Source organism: Pristis pectinata, chromosome 29, assembly GCF_009764475.1.
Source record: "Pristis pectinata isolate sPriPec2 chromosome 29, sPriPec2.1.pri, whole genome shotgun sequence".
In the NCBI taxonomy this organism is placed as follows: domain Eukaryota; kingdom Metazoa; phylum Chordata; class Chondrichthyes; order Rhinopristiformes; family Pristidae; genus Pristis; species Pristis pectinata.
In genome coordinates this window covers 5596427-5613998 of record NC_067433.1, presented here as the reverse complement: position 1 = coordinate 5613998, position 17572 = coordinate 5596427, and the positions used below count along the sequence as shown (strand labels likewise).

Sequence of the window (17572 nt, the reverse complement as noted above, 5' to 3'; positions counted from 1 at the left end):
TGATGGGTGAAGTGCTGGAAGACTGGAGGGTGGCTAATGTTGTGCCTTTATTTAAGAAGAGCTGCAAAGAAAAACCTGGAAACTATAGACCAGTAAGCCTAACATCTGTGGTAGGTAAGCTACCAGAGGGGATTCTGAGGGATAAGATATACAAGCATTTGGAAAGACAGGGGTTGATTAGGGATAGCCAGCACGGCTTTGTGAGTGGGAGATCCTGTCTCACGAATTTATTGAGTCTTTTGAAGAAATGACCAAGAGGGTCGATGAGGGAAAGATGGTAGACGTAGTCTATATGGACTTCAGTAAGGCCTTTGATAAGGTTCCACATGGTAGGCTGCTACGGAAAGCTAGACCTTGCACCTTATTGTCTACCTGCACTGCATTTACTCTGTAGCTGTTACACTTTATTCTGCATTCTGTTATTGTTTTACCTTGTACTACCTTGACGCACTGTGTAATGAATTGATCTGTATACACGGTATGCAAGACAAGTTTTTCACTGTACCTCAGTCCATGTGACAATAATAAACCAATTCCAATTCCAATCTGGGGAGAACTAACTAATTGGATACAGAATTGGCTTGATAGTAGGAAGAAGAGGGTGATAGTGGAAGGTTGTTTTTCAGACTGGAGGCTGGTAAATAGTGGTGTTCCTCAGGGCTCATTGCAAGGCCCACTTGTCATCTATATCAATGATTTGAATGAGAATGTACAAGGCATGGTTGGTTAGTTTGCAGATGACACTAAAATAAGTGGTATCATTGACAGTGAAGTTGGTTATCAGGACTTACAGAGGGATCTTGATCAGCCACATAAGTGGGCTGAAGAATGGGAAATGGAGTTTAATTTGGATAAGTGTGAGGTGTTGCATTTTGGGAAGGCAAATGAGGTTAGGACTTTCTCAATGAACAGTAGGGCCCTGGGGAGTGTTGTAGAACAGAGGGACCTAGAGCACAATTACATGGTTCCCTGAAAGTGGCATCACAGGTAGACAGGGTGGTGAGGAAGGCTTTTGGCATGCGGCCTTCATCAGTCAGGGAATTGAGTATAGAAGTTGGGATGTTATGTTGCTGTTGTACAAGACATTGGTGAGACTGCAATTGTAATATTGTGTTCAGTTTTGGTCACCATGTTATCGGAAAGATGCCATTAAGCTGGAAAGAGTGCAGAGGAGATTTACGAGAATGTTGCTGGGACTGGAAGGACAGTTATGGAGAGAGGTTGAGCAGGTTGGGACTTTCTTCATTGGAGTGTAGGAGAATGAGGGGTGATCTTATAGAGGTGTATAACATCATGAGGGGCATAGATAGGGTGAATGCACAGTCTTTTTTCCAGGGTCGGGGAATCAAGAACTAGAGGGCATAGGTTTGTGAGAGGGGAGAGATTTAATAGGAACCTGAGGGGCAACTTTTTCACTCAGAGGGTGGTCAGTATATAGAATGACCTTTCAAAGGAAGTACATTAACATTTAAAAGGTACATGGATAGGAAACATTTAGGGGCCAAACACGGACAAAGGAGACAAGCTCAGATGGGAATCTTGGTCGGCATGGACCAGTTGGGCTGAAGGGCCTGTTTCCGTGCTGTATGACTCTCCACCTGCCCATCAACCCCTCCTCACCTGGATCCACCTATCACTCGCCAGCTCCTGCCTCACCCATCCCTCTCACCCCTACACTCTCAGTCCTGATGCAGTCTGGACCTGAAACGTCGACCACCTCTCTCCCTCCACAGATGCTGCCCGACCCGCTGAGTTCCTCCAGCAGCTTGTTTATTTTTAGCAAATGTGACAAGTTTGTTTTTTTAAATAGTGTCCACATTCCTCAGAATTACTTTGCTGATTTGACAACTTGCCAAGACGGAGACTGCAGTCTCAACCATGGGTTGCTGGTATTCATACAATCACGGAGCAGATTCCCACCGATGAGACAAGGTTAGGAAGACAAGTATTGCACAGGTTTGAGGGTCACAGGGAGTTATAAAGCTTGTGTTCAACAAATAGTGAAAAATGACAGACGTAACTGTCATTAGGAGGCGTCGCGCAGATCCTTCGAACAGGCGAGCAGCAGCGTAGGTGTGAGCTCCCGGAAGGTCTGAAGTTGTTTGACGGGAAGGCAGAGACGCAGGGGAAAATCCAGTTCCCTTCGGGTCCACATTAGCAGCAGTGGGGCATTTCCCGGGGACCGGCAGCAGCGGTAAGTACAGCTCTAGCCGACACTGTGGCCGTCGCTTCTAGTTTATGGACTCGGCAGAAAGTGAAGCGAGGAAATCTCAGCAGTCGCCGAGATGAACCCGGAATTACTTGCACCCTTCCCGATCCGTGGCCACTAGCTGTGATCTTTCTGTCCCGTGGCCGAAGCCGCGCTGTAAGTTGATCTGACCGACCGCTCGGGTGGCTATGACCAGTCCAAGCGCCGGGCGCTGCAGATACAAACAGCCCCCGGGACGGGTGGATGGGGGTGTCTGTTGACAGGGAGACTGGGGCTCCGGGCTTGGCCTTAACCGACTCACCCGAGTTCTTGGAGAAGGTGTCACTGAGCTGGCGAGGGTGCACGGTCAGACGCACCTTATCCAGGGAGCCGGCTGGAACTGGAGATCCCCAGGTTCCCCTACCCAAACAACTGGCTAAATGTCTGTCAACGACCCTCGTCTGAGCTCCCACATGACGAACTGGCACTTCAGCAGATGTTGTTTGTCCAATGATGGTCGGTCACCTAGACAGATAAGGGTAAAACTTCATTTGGGTTGGAACCCATCGGGTAAATTGGTTACTCAGTGGGAACAATGTCTTTGCTTGGCTCAGCACCGTTAACACAAGAGCTGTCGGCAGGCACAATTGCAATGAATTGTCCATTTACACAGCTACTTGGTCTATTTTTCACATGAAATTGGTAAATTCCTGAATTGATTTATTATTGTCACATGCACTGAGATACAGTGAAAAACTTGTTTTGCATGCTGTCCATGCAGACCAATGCATTACAACAGTGCGTTGTCCATTTACATAGCACTCCTGGGCTAATTTTCACATTAATGCACTGGAACGGATTTCAGGGGCAACAAACAAGAAGTTGGGGGAACTCAGCAGGTCAGGCGGAACCTCTGGAGGGAAATAGACAGTCGATGTTCTGAGTTGTTTGTCGCATCAAATTCCAGCATCTGCAGTCTCTTGTGAGATTTCTGGGGGCCCACAACAGGGCCTCTGGGGATGAAGTTCTGTCTGATGAAGCAAAGACCTACAACTGCTGCTGGAAGTCATTGTGCAGGTTGACTAGAACAATGGAGAGCGAGAGCGAGAGAGAGAGCGAGAGAGAGAGAGAGAGAGAGAGAGAGAGAGAGAGAGAGATGGGCGTGGGCACCACCCCTAAAATGCCATCCAGGACAAGGAGGAAACAGCACCAGGTACATGGCCAAATGGGCCAAGTTTATAAGATTATGAGAGAAGTTTATAAGATTATGAGAGGCATCGATACAGTAGACAGCTGGTATCTTCTTCCCAGAGCCAGAATGTCTAATACTAGAGGGTATGCATTTAAGGTGAGAGGGCGTAAGTTCAAAGGAGGTGCGCAGGGCAAGATACTTACACAGAGAGTGGTGGGTGCCTGGAATGTGCTGCCAGGGTTGATAGTGGGGGCAAATACAATAGAGGTTTAAGAGGCTCTTAGATAGGCACATGAATGTGCAGAGAACGGAGGGATATGGACAATGTGGAGACAGAAGGGATTAGTTTAGTTAGGCATTTAATTACTAATTGGTTTGGCACAACATCGTGGGCCGAAGGGCCTGTCCTGTGCTGTACTGTTCTGTGTTCTATGGGTCAATGCAAGTGGTGGTGTCTCCAGGACCTGATCCCAGTGTAGGAGGATGTTTAATGACCTCTAGTGACTGTCCACATTCACACGCTCGCCACTGCTGAGAGAATAATGTGCAGGGAATGAACAGGAAAGGGACTGCCTGGGAGCCGGTACATTCCAGGCCATGGCCTCCTACTGTGCCATGATAAACCTAAACTCTCATACACACACACACACACACACACCTCATTCATCTGCGGCAAGCACTTCACACACACAGCAACATATTGATATTGGTATTGGTTTATTATTGTCACTTGTACCGAGGTACAACGAAAAACTTGTCTTGCATACCGATCGTACAGGTCAATTCATTACGCAATGCAGTTACACACTGGCCCCTCTCATGCAGAAGCTTAAAAGGAACTGCTGACTACTGCAGCAGATTGATGAGATATCCCTTTGATGTGCACAGAATGAATTGCCTTGAGGAGAGGGTGTTCAATTCTGTGAGCTCTTTGGCATAAAGATAATGGAACATGGAAAAAAAGGACCATGACGTACTCACATCTAATCCTTCCCTTTGTACGCCATACACATCTCATTTTCTCGTCATACCATAACCTCTTACTCATGACTATGGATCAGTGGAGAACTGTTCTTGCAACCTTGTGGAGAATGGAAAGTCCTTGCAAAGGCAGGAGTTGAAACCCTTGTTGTAGCATACGCATCCGCTGACATTGTATTGCGGCCACAGTGGTTTCTGACCCAGGATGTTGCTAATAAGAGAATGAACAATGGAAATGCTATTCATTTTCGAGAAGAAATTATAAGACTTACTGCTGATGGAGATGGTTACCGTTAGCGACCATTGTGATGCATTGGCAAATATCCTTCCAAGTCAAAATGATGCAGAAGTCTTACTGCATTTGGGCATGGCCTTCCCCTCTGCATGAGCCTTCATTCAGTGGAGTCCTGACAGCTCCTTGTTGTCACCTGCCTTGTTCTGCTACCTCCTGCTGGACCATCAAATTTTAAAGATACAATATCAATTTATTCAATAATTAATCTTTGAATAATTTCTTTGGCTTAACATCTGGAGTAGAAGGATGTGCTCTTTTACTTCATGGCAATAAAAATGAAAGTGTTAATTTATGTTGGCATGCATTATGTTAAAAGCGTATAAAAACCTTCAGTGTTTAAATAAGTGGACAGGTACATGTTCGAACTGCAACCCAGTCATACTTTAGTTGGTTTATCGCTGAGATTAAAGGAACACTGAGTATGCTGGTGTATTTTGCCTAAACAAAAGTAATGCTCAGCAGTATAATTGTGAATTCTGACTTTCCAGTTTGGACTTGAGCTGAATAAAAGTAGGATAAAGTACTGGCAGAGAGCCAACTGGAGGGTGTGAATTCTGACAGGAGGTCCCTTGGACCTTGGTGATTTATATGACTTTTCCTGCAATGATTTGGCGATCTTGCAAATAGGCGGAGCACTAAAAAGATGAGAGCTCTGAAAAACTAGAAGTTTAAAAACACAGGTAGACAGGTATTGTTGGTTGATCAAAATCTGAAATAGTGTTCCAGGGAAGGCCTTTTGTCACAAGCTGCATGATCCAACCAACACTTTTATCTGTGGACACTACTGACTTAATGTACATTACCAGTTGTTTGTGCAGTCAGTCATATGGGCAATTGATTAGTCTTGACAGCTTTAATGTCATTGATCTGACTTGGAGTGCCTATACGTCCACCCAATAGTTATGTAAAAAAACCTCCTGCAAACTTTTAAGGGTTGGTCAGATCCTGTTTGGAATAGTGAATTCTGTTTTGGGCTCTGAACCTTTCCCCAGTTGAAAATAAGTTTTTCAACCTTTTTTTTAAACATTGTCCCTTTCTTTCATATCACCACAACAATCTTGGCTTCGCCCTTTTGTGTTAGCATAAAACAAAGAACAGTACAGCACAGGAACAGGCCCTTCGGCCCACGATGTCTGTGCTGAACACGATGCCAAATTAAACTAAATCTCGTCTGCCTGCACATGATCCACATCCCTCCATTCCCTGCACATTCATGCTTCTGTCTAACAGCTTCTTAAACACCACGATCGTATCTGTTTCCACCACCACCCCGGCAGCCCGATCCAGGCACCCACCGCTTTCTGTGTAAAAAACTTGCCCATACATCTTTGAATTTTCCCCCTCTCACTTTAAATGCATGTCCTCTGGTATTAGATATTTTGACCCTGGGAAAAAGATTCTGACTGTCTACCCTATCTATGCCTCTCATAATTTTATAAACTTCTATCAGGTCTCCCCTCAGCCTCCAGTGCTCCAGAGAAAACAACCCAAGTTTGTCCAGCCTGATAACTCATACCCTCTAATCCAGGCAGCATCCTGGTAAACCTCTTCTGTACCCTTTCCAAAGCCTCCACATCCTTCCTGTTATGGGGCAACCAGAAGTGCACGCAATACTCCAAGTTCAGCCTTACCAAAGTTTTATAAAGCTGCAACATGACTTCCTTACTTAATGCCCCATGCTATGATGCCAAGCATGCCATATGCCTTCTTTACTACCCACCAACTTGCTTGGCCCCTTTCAAGGAGCTGTGGACTTGGACCTCAAGATCCCTCTGTACACCAGCATTGTTAAAGGTCCTGTCATTAACTGTATACTTTCCCCTTACATTTGACCTTCCAAATTTCAACACCTCACATTTGCACAGATTAAACTTCATCTGCCATTTCCCCACTCATATCTGTAACTGATCTATATTCTGCTGTATCCCTTGACAGCCGCCTACACTGTCCACAACTCCACCAATCTTTGTGTCATCTGCAAACTTACTAACCCACCCCTCTACACTTTCATCCAAGTCATTTATATATTTCACAAACAACAGAGGCCCCAGCACCGATCCCTGTGGAACACCACTGGTCACAGACCTCCAACCAGAATAACACCCTTACACCACTACCCTCTGTCTCTATGGGCAAGCCAATTCTGAATCCAAACTATTAAGTCACCATGGATCCCATGCATCTTAATTTTCTGGATCAGATCTCATCCTTTCCTCACCCTCTCTGCAATTTAAAACCAACTTGTTTTCTCACTTTCCCAGTTATGATGGAGAGTCTTTGACCTGAAACATTAACTCTGTTTCTCTTTCCACAGATGCTGCTCAACTTGCAGAGTGTTTCCATAATTTTCCATTTTTATCAAGAAGAAAGTATCAGTCAGACTGAATTTTAACATCAATGTTTGGAGAAAGTCTGGACAACATTGGTGGAGGAAAACTAGAGGAGAGAATTGTAAATCCCAATAAGCTCAATAAGTTTGCAAAACATTTATTAGTTTTGTCAGAGAGATATACAGGCCTTTGACCACTGAATCTGCAATGACTATCAAGCACCCATTGACACTAACCCTACATCACTGCCATTGTTGTTATTCTCCCCACATTTCTCTCAATTCCTCCCAAATTCTACCACTTACCTACACACACAGAGCAATTTACAATGGCCAATTGACCTACTAACCCACTCATCTTTGGGTGTGGGAGGAAACCAGAGCACCCGGAGGAAACCCACACAGTCACAGGAAGAGCATGCAAAGTCCACACAGACAGCACCGGAGGTCAGGATTGAACCCGGGTCTCTGGAGGCAGCTGTGTCACATCCATCAATCTTTCCCTGTGAAATTAAGAAGTCTGGCATTTACACAGCGACATTCAAAAGCATTTCAGAGGCAATTAAATGCATTTGGATTTGCAGCTGATGACAGCTGATTTGCCGCCACCAAGCTTCCACAAGTAGAAAGGTGATTGATAAGCACCAAATAATTGTCTTTTTGTGTAGTCGAGTGAGGGATAAAAATTGCCCAGAATTCGAAGGATAACTCTCCTGCTCTTCATCAAATAGTGCTTTGACATCGATTTGAGACAAAGGGATGGAAATTCAATCGTGCAAGGTTTCAACATAACAAAATGTCATTCAAAAATTGACTGCTTAATGAGAAATTCTGGAAGAGTCCTCCATATGGACATCAAGGCTGGTCCTAGTCATAGAAGTTATACAGCACAGAAGCAGGCTCTTCGGCCCAATGACCATGCCAATCATGTTGCTAGTCCCATTTGCCTGTGTTTGGCCTATATCCTTCCAAACCTTTCTTATCCATGTACCTGTCTAACTGCCTTTTAAATATTGTAATTATACCCACCTCTACCACTTCCTCTGGCAGCTTGTTCCATATCCCCACCATCTTCTGTGTGAAAAACTTGCCCGTCAGGTCCCTTCAAATTTTTTTCCTTTCACTTTAAATCTACGCCCTCTAGTCTTCTTATCCTGGAAAAAAGACTGTGACCATTCACCTTATCTATGCCTCTCATGATTTTATATACCACTGTAAGATTACCCCTTAATCTCCTACACTCCGGGGAAAAAACAGCCCCAGCCTATCCAGTCTCTCCTTATAACTCCAGCCCTCCAGTCCCAGCAACATCCTTGTGAATTTCTTCTACACCTTTTCCAGCTTAATTGCACCTTTCCTCTAGCTCAGTGAGCAGAACTGCACAGAGTACTCCAAATGTGGTCTCACCTACATCTTGTACGGTTGTAACATGATGTCCCAACTCTTGCACTCAGTGCCCTGATTGATGAAGGCAGTGGAGGTGGGGGGGAAGTAGTTGACTGGTATGCATGCATAATTAACGTCACCCCTGTGAAATGCTGTTGCGTATATAGCTTTCAAATACCATGGGCTCAAATACTAGAGAAAGCCTTTACTGGGTATGAAGCCTTCTTTGGTGCACTTAAAGAGCTCATCCTTACCTTAAGCTGGCAAAAGCAGGAACAGCTTCAATCAAGCTGGATGTTCTTGAAGTCATTCATCTCACAGGTGAATCCACCTCTTTAGCTGTGGAATTGTCAGCCATTGTGATCCCTGTCTCAGGTCCTGACCTCCAACACCAAGATGTCCTTCAGCCACTGGGCTTGGTTGGTGCCAGGCTCCATCACTGAGATCCAACTCGACGGTAAATCTGCACCAGAGTAACACAACTAGTTAAGGCTGCAATTCCTGATGAGTATCTGCTGTGCACACTTAACCTTTATGGGCCTGGCATTTCCAATTCTACCTCCCTACAGGTTGAGTAGAATAGCACTTCCTACTGCTTCGTACTGCCAAACTGATGAAGATCCTACCTACAACACAACTTCAACACCTATTTTCAAGGTTCCCCAGATGATGCAGGACAGGGTCTCAGTGTGACATCCCATCTGGTTTGACGGGCAGTTTCTCCAGCTGTGCAGCACTCTCAGTACTGCACCAGAATGTCAGCTGTAGAGTGGGACTTGGACCTACAACTTTCTGATTCAGAGACAAAATTGTAATCAACTGAGCCACTGTTGACTCTTATACAAAGAGTTATTATAGACTAATATCCACTGTAAATATACCAATCAATCTATAGTTCAGCAATTTAGTTAGCAGTAAAAGCCAAAAATAAATTGTCAAAGAAATAACCTGCCTTCTCAAAGACGCAAGGTGTTTCCTGTCAAGAAACAGAATGTAGCTAAACTAAATTTAAAGAAGTCTGTTCTGTTTGTAAAGCTGGATGAGCTACTAAACTAGCCTAGATAAGCAGTAACATTCAGAGGGTGTAAGGCGTGATTCTCATTTAAAGAGTAATTTCCGGCGCAAAAGCTAAATGAAAATCAAAAAATACACAAATGCTGGAAATCTGAAATAGAAACACAAAGTGCTGGAAAAACTCAGCAGGTCGAGCAGCATCTGTGGAGAGAGAAAAAGAGTTAATGTTTCAGTCAATAATCCTTCATCAAAACTGGGAAAGTGATTTTCTGAATACAAAAACAAATGATATATTAGAAGGTTCAAAATGTAGCTTTGTGGTGACTAATTTTGAATCAAAGCCGTCAGTCATGAAAATATCTGTTAGATCTTCTGAAAAATACCTCATCTTCCCTGTTTAACTGTTACGCATATGTTATTGTGGAAGCCTCATATTCTGTGGTTGCTGAGGTTTTTCTTAGCTGTGTGGATCTTGTACAGAGTGGTGGTCGGAGTGTGGATTTCCGTGAGGGAGAGAATGATCTGCATTCTACAATCCTGCCATGAACTTTCCAAGCTCTTTCTAAATTACTTACTATGATTTGATTTATTTTAGGGTACAAATAATTCTGGCAAAATGAATAATCTCAATAAAGAAACAGAGGAAGTTTTGGAGATAATGCATGTAAATGTTGCTAAAGTAAAGGATCGAGGAGAAAAGCTGGAAGTTCTAGATGAAAGAGCCCAAGATCTGATGGAAGCTGTAAGTAATTATATTTCTGCTGGGATACCGGCTTGTGTTTGACATCTTCATTTACATAAACCTGTCATGAGAAACTATACAACTTTTAGTTCAACTTCATTCCTTGCAAAATAATTGATTTTTTAAGTCCATTTATTCATGGATGGGAATACTACTGGACGTTCAAACATTTATTGTCTACCCCTAATTCTCCTGAACTGCAGTGAATCACATTGATATGTCAGGAGTCACATATAGGCTGGGAAGATAAGTATGTCAGAGTTCCTTACTTGGGAGGACACAAGTGAACCATATGATCTATAAAACAATCTGGTATTTTCATGTTTACCATTACTGGGACCAGCTTTAGATCTAGATTCATTTAATTATTTGAATTTAAATTCCCCAGATGCTGTGGTGGAATTCATACTCATGTCTTTGGATCAATGGCCTATTAAGCTAACAACAGCACCACCATGCCCCCTAATAAATGATCAAATGTTAACTGACACTTAACTGCCTTCTCTATCAGGATGATGTGTGACTTGCAGGGGAATGTGAAGTGGTGCTGTTCCCCTGTGCTTGCTGCCCTTGTCTTCCATGGTGATAGAGGTTGCAGGTTTGTGACGTATTGTCAAAGTACCCTAGGTAAGTAAAAGCAGTGTATTTTGTAGATGGTGCCCACTACAGCCGCCATGTGCAGGTGCGGAGGGAATGAATGGTTAGAGTGGTGGATGCAGAGCCAGTCAAGGAGGTTACTTTGTCTAGGATGTCATCAAGATTCTTGTGGGTTGTTGGAGCTGTACTCATCCAGGCAAAGTGGAGAGTATTCCATCATAGAGTCACACAGCATGTAAACAGGCCCTTCAGCCCAACTTGTCCATGCTAACTATGGTGCCTAACTGAGCTAGTCCCATTTGCCTGCATTTGGCCCAAATCTCTCCAAACCTTTCCTATCCATGTACTTGTCCAAATATCTTTTAAATGTTGTAATTGTCCCCACCTCTACCACTTCCTCTGGCAGCTCGTTCCACACACCCACCACCCTCTGTGTGAAAAACTTGCACCTCGGGTCCTCTTTAAATCTTTCCCCTCTCTCCTTAAACATATGCCCTCTAGTTTTAGACTCCCCTACCCTGGGAAATGGACTGTGACTATTCACCTTATTTGTGCTCCTCTTGGTTTTATAAACCTCTATAAGGTCACCCCTCAGCCTCCTTCGCTCCAGGGAATACAGTCCCAGTCTATCCAGCCTCTCCTTATAACTCAAGTTGTCCAGTCCTGGCAACATCCTTGTGAATCTTTTCTGTGCCTTCCATCTTTCCTATAGCTAGGCAACCAGAGCTGCACACAGTACTCCAAGTGGGGTCTCACCAACATCAGAATCAGAATCAAGTTTATTATCACTGACATATATCGTGAAATTTGTTGTTTTGCGGCAGCAGTACAGTGCAAAACATAAAGACATAAAAGTTACAAAAATAAATAAATAGTGCAAAAGGGAAATAATGAGGTAGTGTTCATGGGTTCATGAACCATTCAGAAATCTGATGGCGGAGGGGAAGAAGCTGTTCCTGAAACGATGAGTGTGGGTCTTCAGGCTCCTGTACCTCCTCCCTGATGGTAGTAACGTGAGGAGGGCATGTCCTGTATTCCATCACGCACCTTATAGATGGTGGAAAGGCTTTGGCATATCAAGAAGTGAGTCACTTGCAAGTGCTCTGGACTTCAGCTCTTCAGACTTCACCTCTGGAATTCAGCTCTTTGACTCCTGATTGGAGATCGGTGTCAGAGGTCCAGTTAAATCCAAGCAGTGTGTCAATGAGCAGGTTAATGGTTTTCCCTTGATAGAGACAGTCCATTACTTGGTAAGACACGTTCCATCATTTCACTGATGACCGAGATTAGACTGGATAGTAATTAGCCTGATTGGACTCGTTCTGCCTTTTGTTACATACCTGAGTAACATTCCACATTGCTGGGTGGACACCAGTGTTGAAACGCACAGCTAGTTCTGGAGTTCAGCTCTTCAATACAGCCTACTGTTGGGATGTTGTCCGGTTCCTTGGGTCTGCTGTATACAGTGATCTCAAACGTTTCATGATATCATGTGGAATGAATTGGCTGGATTAGAAGATATGAGCTATGAGGAGAGGTTGGTATTGGTATTGGTTTGGACAAACTTGGGTTGTTTTCTCTGAAGTGATGGAGACTGATGGGAGACCTGATAGAAGTTTATAAAATTATGAGAGGTAGAGATAGGGTAGACAGTCAGAATCTTTTTTTCAGGGTAGAAATGTTAAATACTAGAGGGCATGCATTTAAGGTGAGAGGGGGAAAATTTAAAGGAGATGTGAGGGACAAGTTTTATACACAGAGAGTGGTGGGTGCCTGGAATGGGCTGCCAGATTTAGTGGTGGAAGCAGATATGACAGTGGCATTTAAGAGGCTTTTAGATAACCACATGAATATGTAGGGAATGGAGCGATATGGATCATATACAGGCAGAAAATAGTTTAATTTGGCATCGTGTTCAGCACAGACATCGTGGGCTGATGGGCATGTTCTCTGCTGTACTGTTCTATGTTCTATTTCAGGTAGTGCCATGTTGCAACTTTACTAGATTAGCAATTCAGTTTTAGTTTGCCTGGTGTTGCTCTGGTGTGTCTAGGAAACATATTCTACCATGGGACCAACCTAGAAAGGAACCACAAGTCTGATCCTTGGAGCCAGGTGCAACAAACAATCTGCTGGAGGAATTCAGCAGGTCGAGCAGCATCTGTAGGGGGAAAGGAATTCTGGACGCAGTCCTGATTCAGGGTTTTGACCTGAAACATCGACAATTCCTTTCCCCCCACAGATGCTGCTCGACACACTGAGTTTCTCCAGAAAATTGTTTGTTGTTCCAGATTTCAGCAGCTGCTGTCTTTTTTTGTCTCCTCGGAGCCAGGAACTGAGTTACGAGAAAAACAGAGAAACATGGGCTTCTTTGAGAACAAGTGTCTGAGAGGTCGTCAAAATTATTAACTCTGTGAAAATTTTAAATATATTAAATGACTTCAAACTTAATTCTGAGTATGCATTTAAGGGGAATGTACACAGACGCCCACAGATGTTGCTCGACCTGGTGAGTTCCTCCAGCAGTTTTTTTTTGTAATCTGTAGTTCTGCAGTCTCTTGTGTCTACATTTAAGACTTTACATTTATTAAGAATAATTAGCTATGACATAGGCAAAACTGTTTTCTTTTCTTTGATTAGCACCATGTGACCATTTAGGTCCACTTGACAGAGGAGACAGGATCTTGGTTTAATGTCTTTTTATTCAAAAGATAGTGGCTCCAAAAGTATAGTTATCCTTCTGTACTGTACTGAATTGTCATCTGACATTATACTTGCTCAGGTCTCAGGAGTGGAACTTGAACTCATCCTTCTGACTCAGAGGCAATATTACTAACACTTAGCCTGACTCCAACACAGCCAATTAGTTGAAACACTAAAGGACAAGTTCATCAGATGCTCCCCTTCCACTAAATGCTCCATTTTTTACATCCAAGTGTTAAAGAAGGAATTGCTTAATGAATCTTGACCTTTTCTCCCCCAGGAAATGAAAATTGAATTTTAGTATCAAACAATTAGCCATCTCTGTGTTTAGAACTATTTGTAATTATCCTGGAGTTTCAGGTTTTAAAATATATTGTATTAGTGATCAGTCTGGGGATTTTACTGAGTGTTAATGGTATGTGTTGATTTTTACAGAGTAAAACTTTCCAGAAGTCTGCAAAAGTAGTAGCTCGGCAAGAAAAGATTAAAAATAGGAAGTGGAAACTGATTCTGGGAGTGACAATTGGTCTTGTCCTTATCATCAGCATCATCATCATCATTGTTTTCAGTATTCCATCTTAAGAATCATCACCTTCACTCAGTCCTTCCATGAACCCGGAATGAAAGCAATAAACATTGCAATCAAAAAACAAAAACAAAACTGTGGATGCTGGAAATCTGAAATAAAAACAGAAACTTCAGGAGATACTCAGCAGGGCAGGCCACTTCTGTGGAGAGAGATAAATGTGGTTAATGTTTCATCAGTTTTGTTTTTATTTCAAGCAACCTTTGTGATCTCGACTGCTTTTTCTTTCTGGAATTGAACATAATTATCATAATTTGTTGTTAAAGCAGCTCACAAGTGAGGTGCCTCTAACTGTGGTACTTAAAAACTAAATAACTATAGAGCAGGGATTTACACTTAACACAGTTTTATTGTGATTTGTAATTTTTTTTTATTATTTATCCATTACAAACTTTGTTTTTTATTAAAAATAATATATGGAATTTATATCCTAATGGGGCTTTTCAAATTCTTCAGTTTTGCTGTACTTTGTTTCTGCCTCTGTTTAAAGCACACACCCTGTGACAGCTCAACCTGTAAACTCGTATGTAGTTATTACGGTTCTGAAAAAATAATCCAAAAGTCAAGTGCTCCTCCCCTAACATATGGCAATGAATTCAAATAAATCTGCTTGTTTGGCCTGAGAAACTTGATTATGAAAGCTGCTTAACTCTGTTAAAAGTCAGCCAATTCAATTAAATAATCTGGTCGCTCTACTTGATCTCCCCACAGTATGCAGTTGTTTTTTATTGTCCTCGGGAGCAAGGCAGGGAAAACTAAAGACCGGTAATCACTGAGGGATTATCAACATCACCCTTGGAAGGTACGAAGATGAAAATCATGAGTGAATATTTTAGCAGGAAACTGGTTATTTGAAATTACTTTGAAACAGTTAGATTGAAAGATAAGAATATCTACAAATTTTGACTATGCTTGCTTAAGTTTTCCTTTCGTGGTTTTGAGCTCTACAGATAAATTGGGTGCCAGCACTGATCACCAATGTAGCAATAGAGCTTCATCGGCCATGGCTCGGAATGGAAGGGGCAAAGACACTCAGCCAGAATTACTGCTTCTGTAAGTGGCCTGTCTACTAATGCATCTGTCTGTGGTTTGTAGGAAAGGATAGGACTTGACTGCATTGTTGGCCTGCAGTGACAGGTTGCCGAGGCTCACTTCTGGGGAAACTCGAGTGGGTACTCGAGAGAACAGTTAGCTCCTGCAATACGTCTCCTGCAAGAAGTGGCAGCAAAAAAAATCCTCAGAATTCCAAAGCCACTGGAACAAAGACAGACCAAAAAGTCGAGGGATAAGCCCAAGGAAGCAGTGCCCAAAAAATAATTTAAAAGTGCAGCTTGCAAACATCTGAACCTCTTCTCAGGTTCAACAACCTCCCTCCAAAGGAAGGAAGGGGAAAGCAGTTAGAGGAAGAGTGGAAATGATTGGAATTGGCACTGAGTCATGTATTATCTCTTCATTCAGCTTATTGTGATGTGCAAAAAAATTCAATTCTCCCTCAAAAAGTAGAGAATAAATTCGATGAGCAAAAAAGATCAGTGAGTGGAAAAAATTGTTCGATATTCACTTGCCAGTCATGCCTTGGTTTTTTCCAGCTTAGTTTGGCCAGACACCAGAACACAATTGATGTTGATTGATCCTCACTTCTCACAGCTGTCAGCCGGAGGTACAAAGTGCCACAGGATTCATCAATCATCAACTCGCTTTAGAGAATGCATTTTACAGATGGGAAAAGTCTACCCAAGGATTCATCTCATCTCATTTTGTAAAATTTATGATTGAGATTCTTAAAGCAAAAATAATTCCATTGTACCTTTAGGCATGATCATTTACTTTCCCATCAAATACTTCAAGAATATGTCACTGCCTAATGTACAAATGAGAAATGGAGACTTACCTGTGAAGTGTAACTATTGGCTGGTAAGGTAGTTTGGTGAAGCAATCTGTGACAACAGGAGAGGTGGAGCAAAAACTGCAGGAAAATGATGAAACAGACAAATAAAAAATATTCCTTTCTTGAATAAAAAGTGGTTTAAGTGTAAGTGAAGCACCTCAAAACGGTTATAAAATAAAATCCTATATTAAACACGCTTTCAACATTAAGAAAGACCCGTGTTATGTACTGAAGCTGACTGTCAGAGATATGTTGTAATCAAACCTGTGCATATGGGTATTGTAAAAATAAAGGGTTAACACATTTTCTGCAGTTAAAATTACAATACTTTAAAAAGTCTTCAATTTGTTTTCCTCATCAGAGAATAATTTGTTTTACTTAAGTCACAGGGTTAAATAGCACGGAAACAGGCCCTTCAACCCAACCCTTCGGTCCATGCCGACCTAGATGCCCCATCCAAGCTAGTCTCATTTGCCAGCGTTTGGGTCATATCCCTCAAAACCTTTCCTATTCATGTACCTGTCCAACTATCTTTTAAAAATAGTTATTGTACCGGCCTTAACCATTTCCTCTGGCAGCTCATTCCACAAAGATACCACCCTCTGTGTAAAAAAGTTTCCCTCAGGTTCCTATTAAATCTTTCCCCTCTCAGCTTAAACCCATGCCCTCCAGTTTTTGATTTCCCAACCCTGGGAAAATGACTGAGTGCATTCACCCTATCTATGCCACTCATGATTTTATACACTTCTATAAGATCACCTCTCGGTCTCCTATGCTCTAAGGAATAAAGTCCTAGCCTATCCAACCTCTCCCTATAACTCAGTCCCTCAAGTCCTGGCAAATCCTTGTAAATCTTTTCTGCATTCATTCCAGTTTAATAACATCTTTCCTATAGCAGGGCGACCAAAACTAGACGCAATACTCTAAGTGCGGCCTCACCAGCGTCCTGTACAACCTGTACAACCATGACCTTCCAACTTTTATACTCAAAGCCCTGACCAATGAAGGCCAGCGTGCCAAATGCCTTCTTCACCACCCTGTCTACCTGTGACTCCACTTTAAGTGAACCATGTACTTGTATTCCAAGGTCCCTCTGTTCTTCAAATACTTATTTTGCTTTTATCTTACAATTAGACACCTACTTTATGTTTGTCATGTGTTATGCTTTTAAATGTGCTGGGTAACTTCCAGTGAACAGTCCAAGTGCAAAAAGCAAGTTGATAGGCATCACATCAAAGCTAGATTTTGTCCTCACCTGAAGTTACAACCTGCATAAGAAGCACTAAATGGTGATTAGGAACAGGAACAATGTGTAGTATGTTTCTCTGTTCCTAGATAAGAAAATACCTATAAATTATTTTGAGTGGCATTGCATTTCTCTGAGTTGCACCAATCCAGAAATTCATTCAAGCTTGTAACATTTCGAAACATCCTTGCACAAGTGACTCATTTGCTAATGGAGTGATGTCAATCTTGTGCAAGCTTGAACTGAACACTTTGAGCATATTGCTTTCATGATTCCAAAACCAGAGCACTAGCATCTTCTAGGTGTCGCAGCTACCAGATCTTGATGATTTTACATGGTTATTCATGATGTTTATGCTTTTAACAATAGAGAGAAAGTTGGAAACCCCAATAAACTTTGAAGGATGCATTAATCCATCTGCAGTG

General features: G+C 42.5%; 1 long non-coding RNA gene across 1 annotated transcript; it reads left to right on the top strand.

Annotated features, from left to right (window-relative positions):
* The first annotated feature begins 2079 nt into the window (after positions 1–2079).
* LOC127584236 (uncharacterized) lies at positions 2080–16289 on the top strand. The gene is made up of 3 exons (XR_007958366.1): positions 2080–2194; positions 9981–10127; positions 13863–16289. It is a non-coding gene; the product is annotated as an uncharacterized LOC127584236 (long non-coding RNA).
* Positions 16290–17572: the final 1283 nt, after the last annotated feature.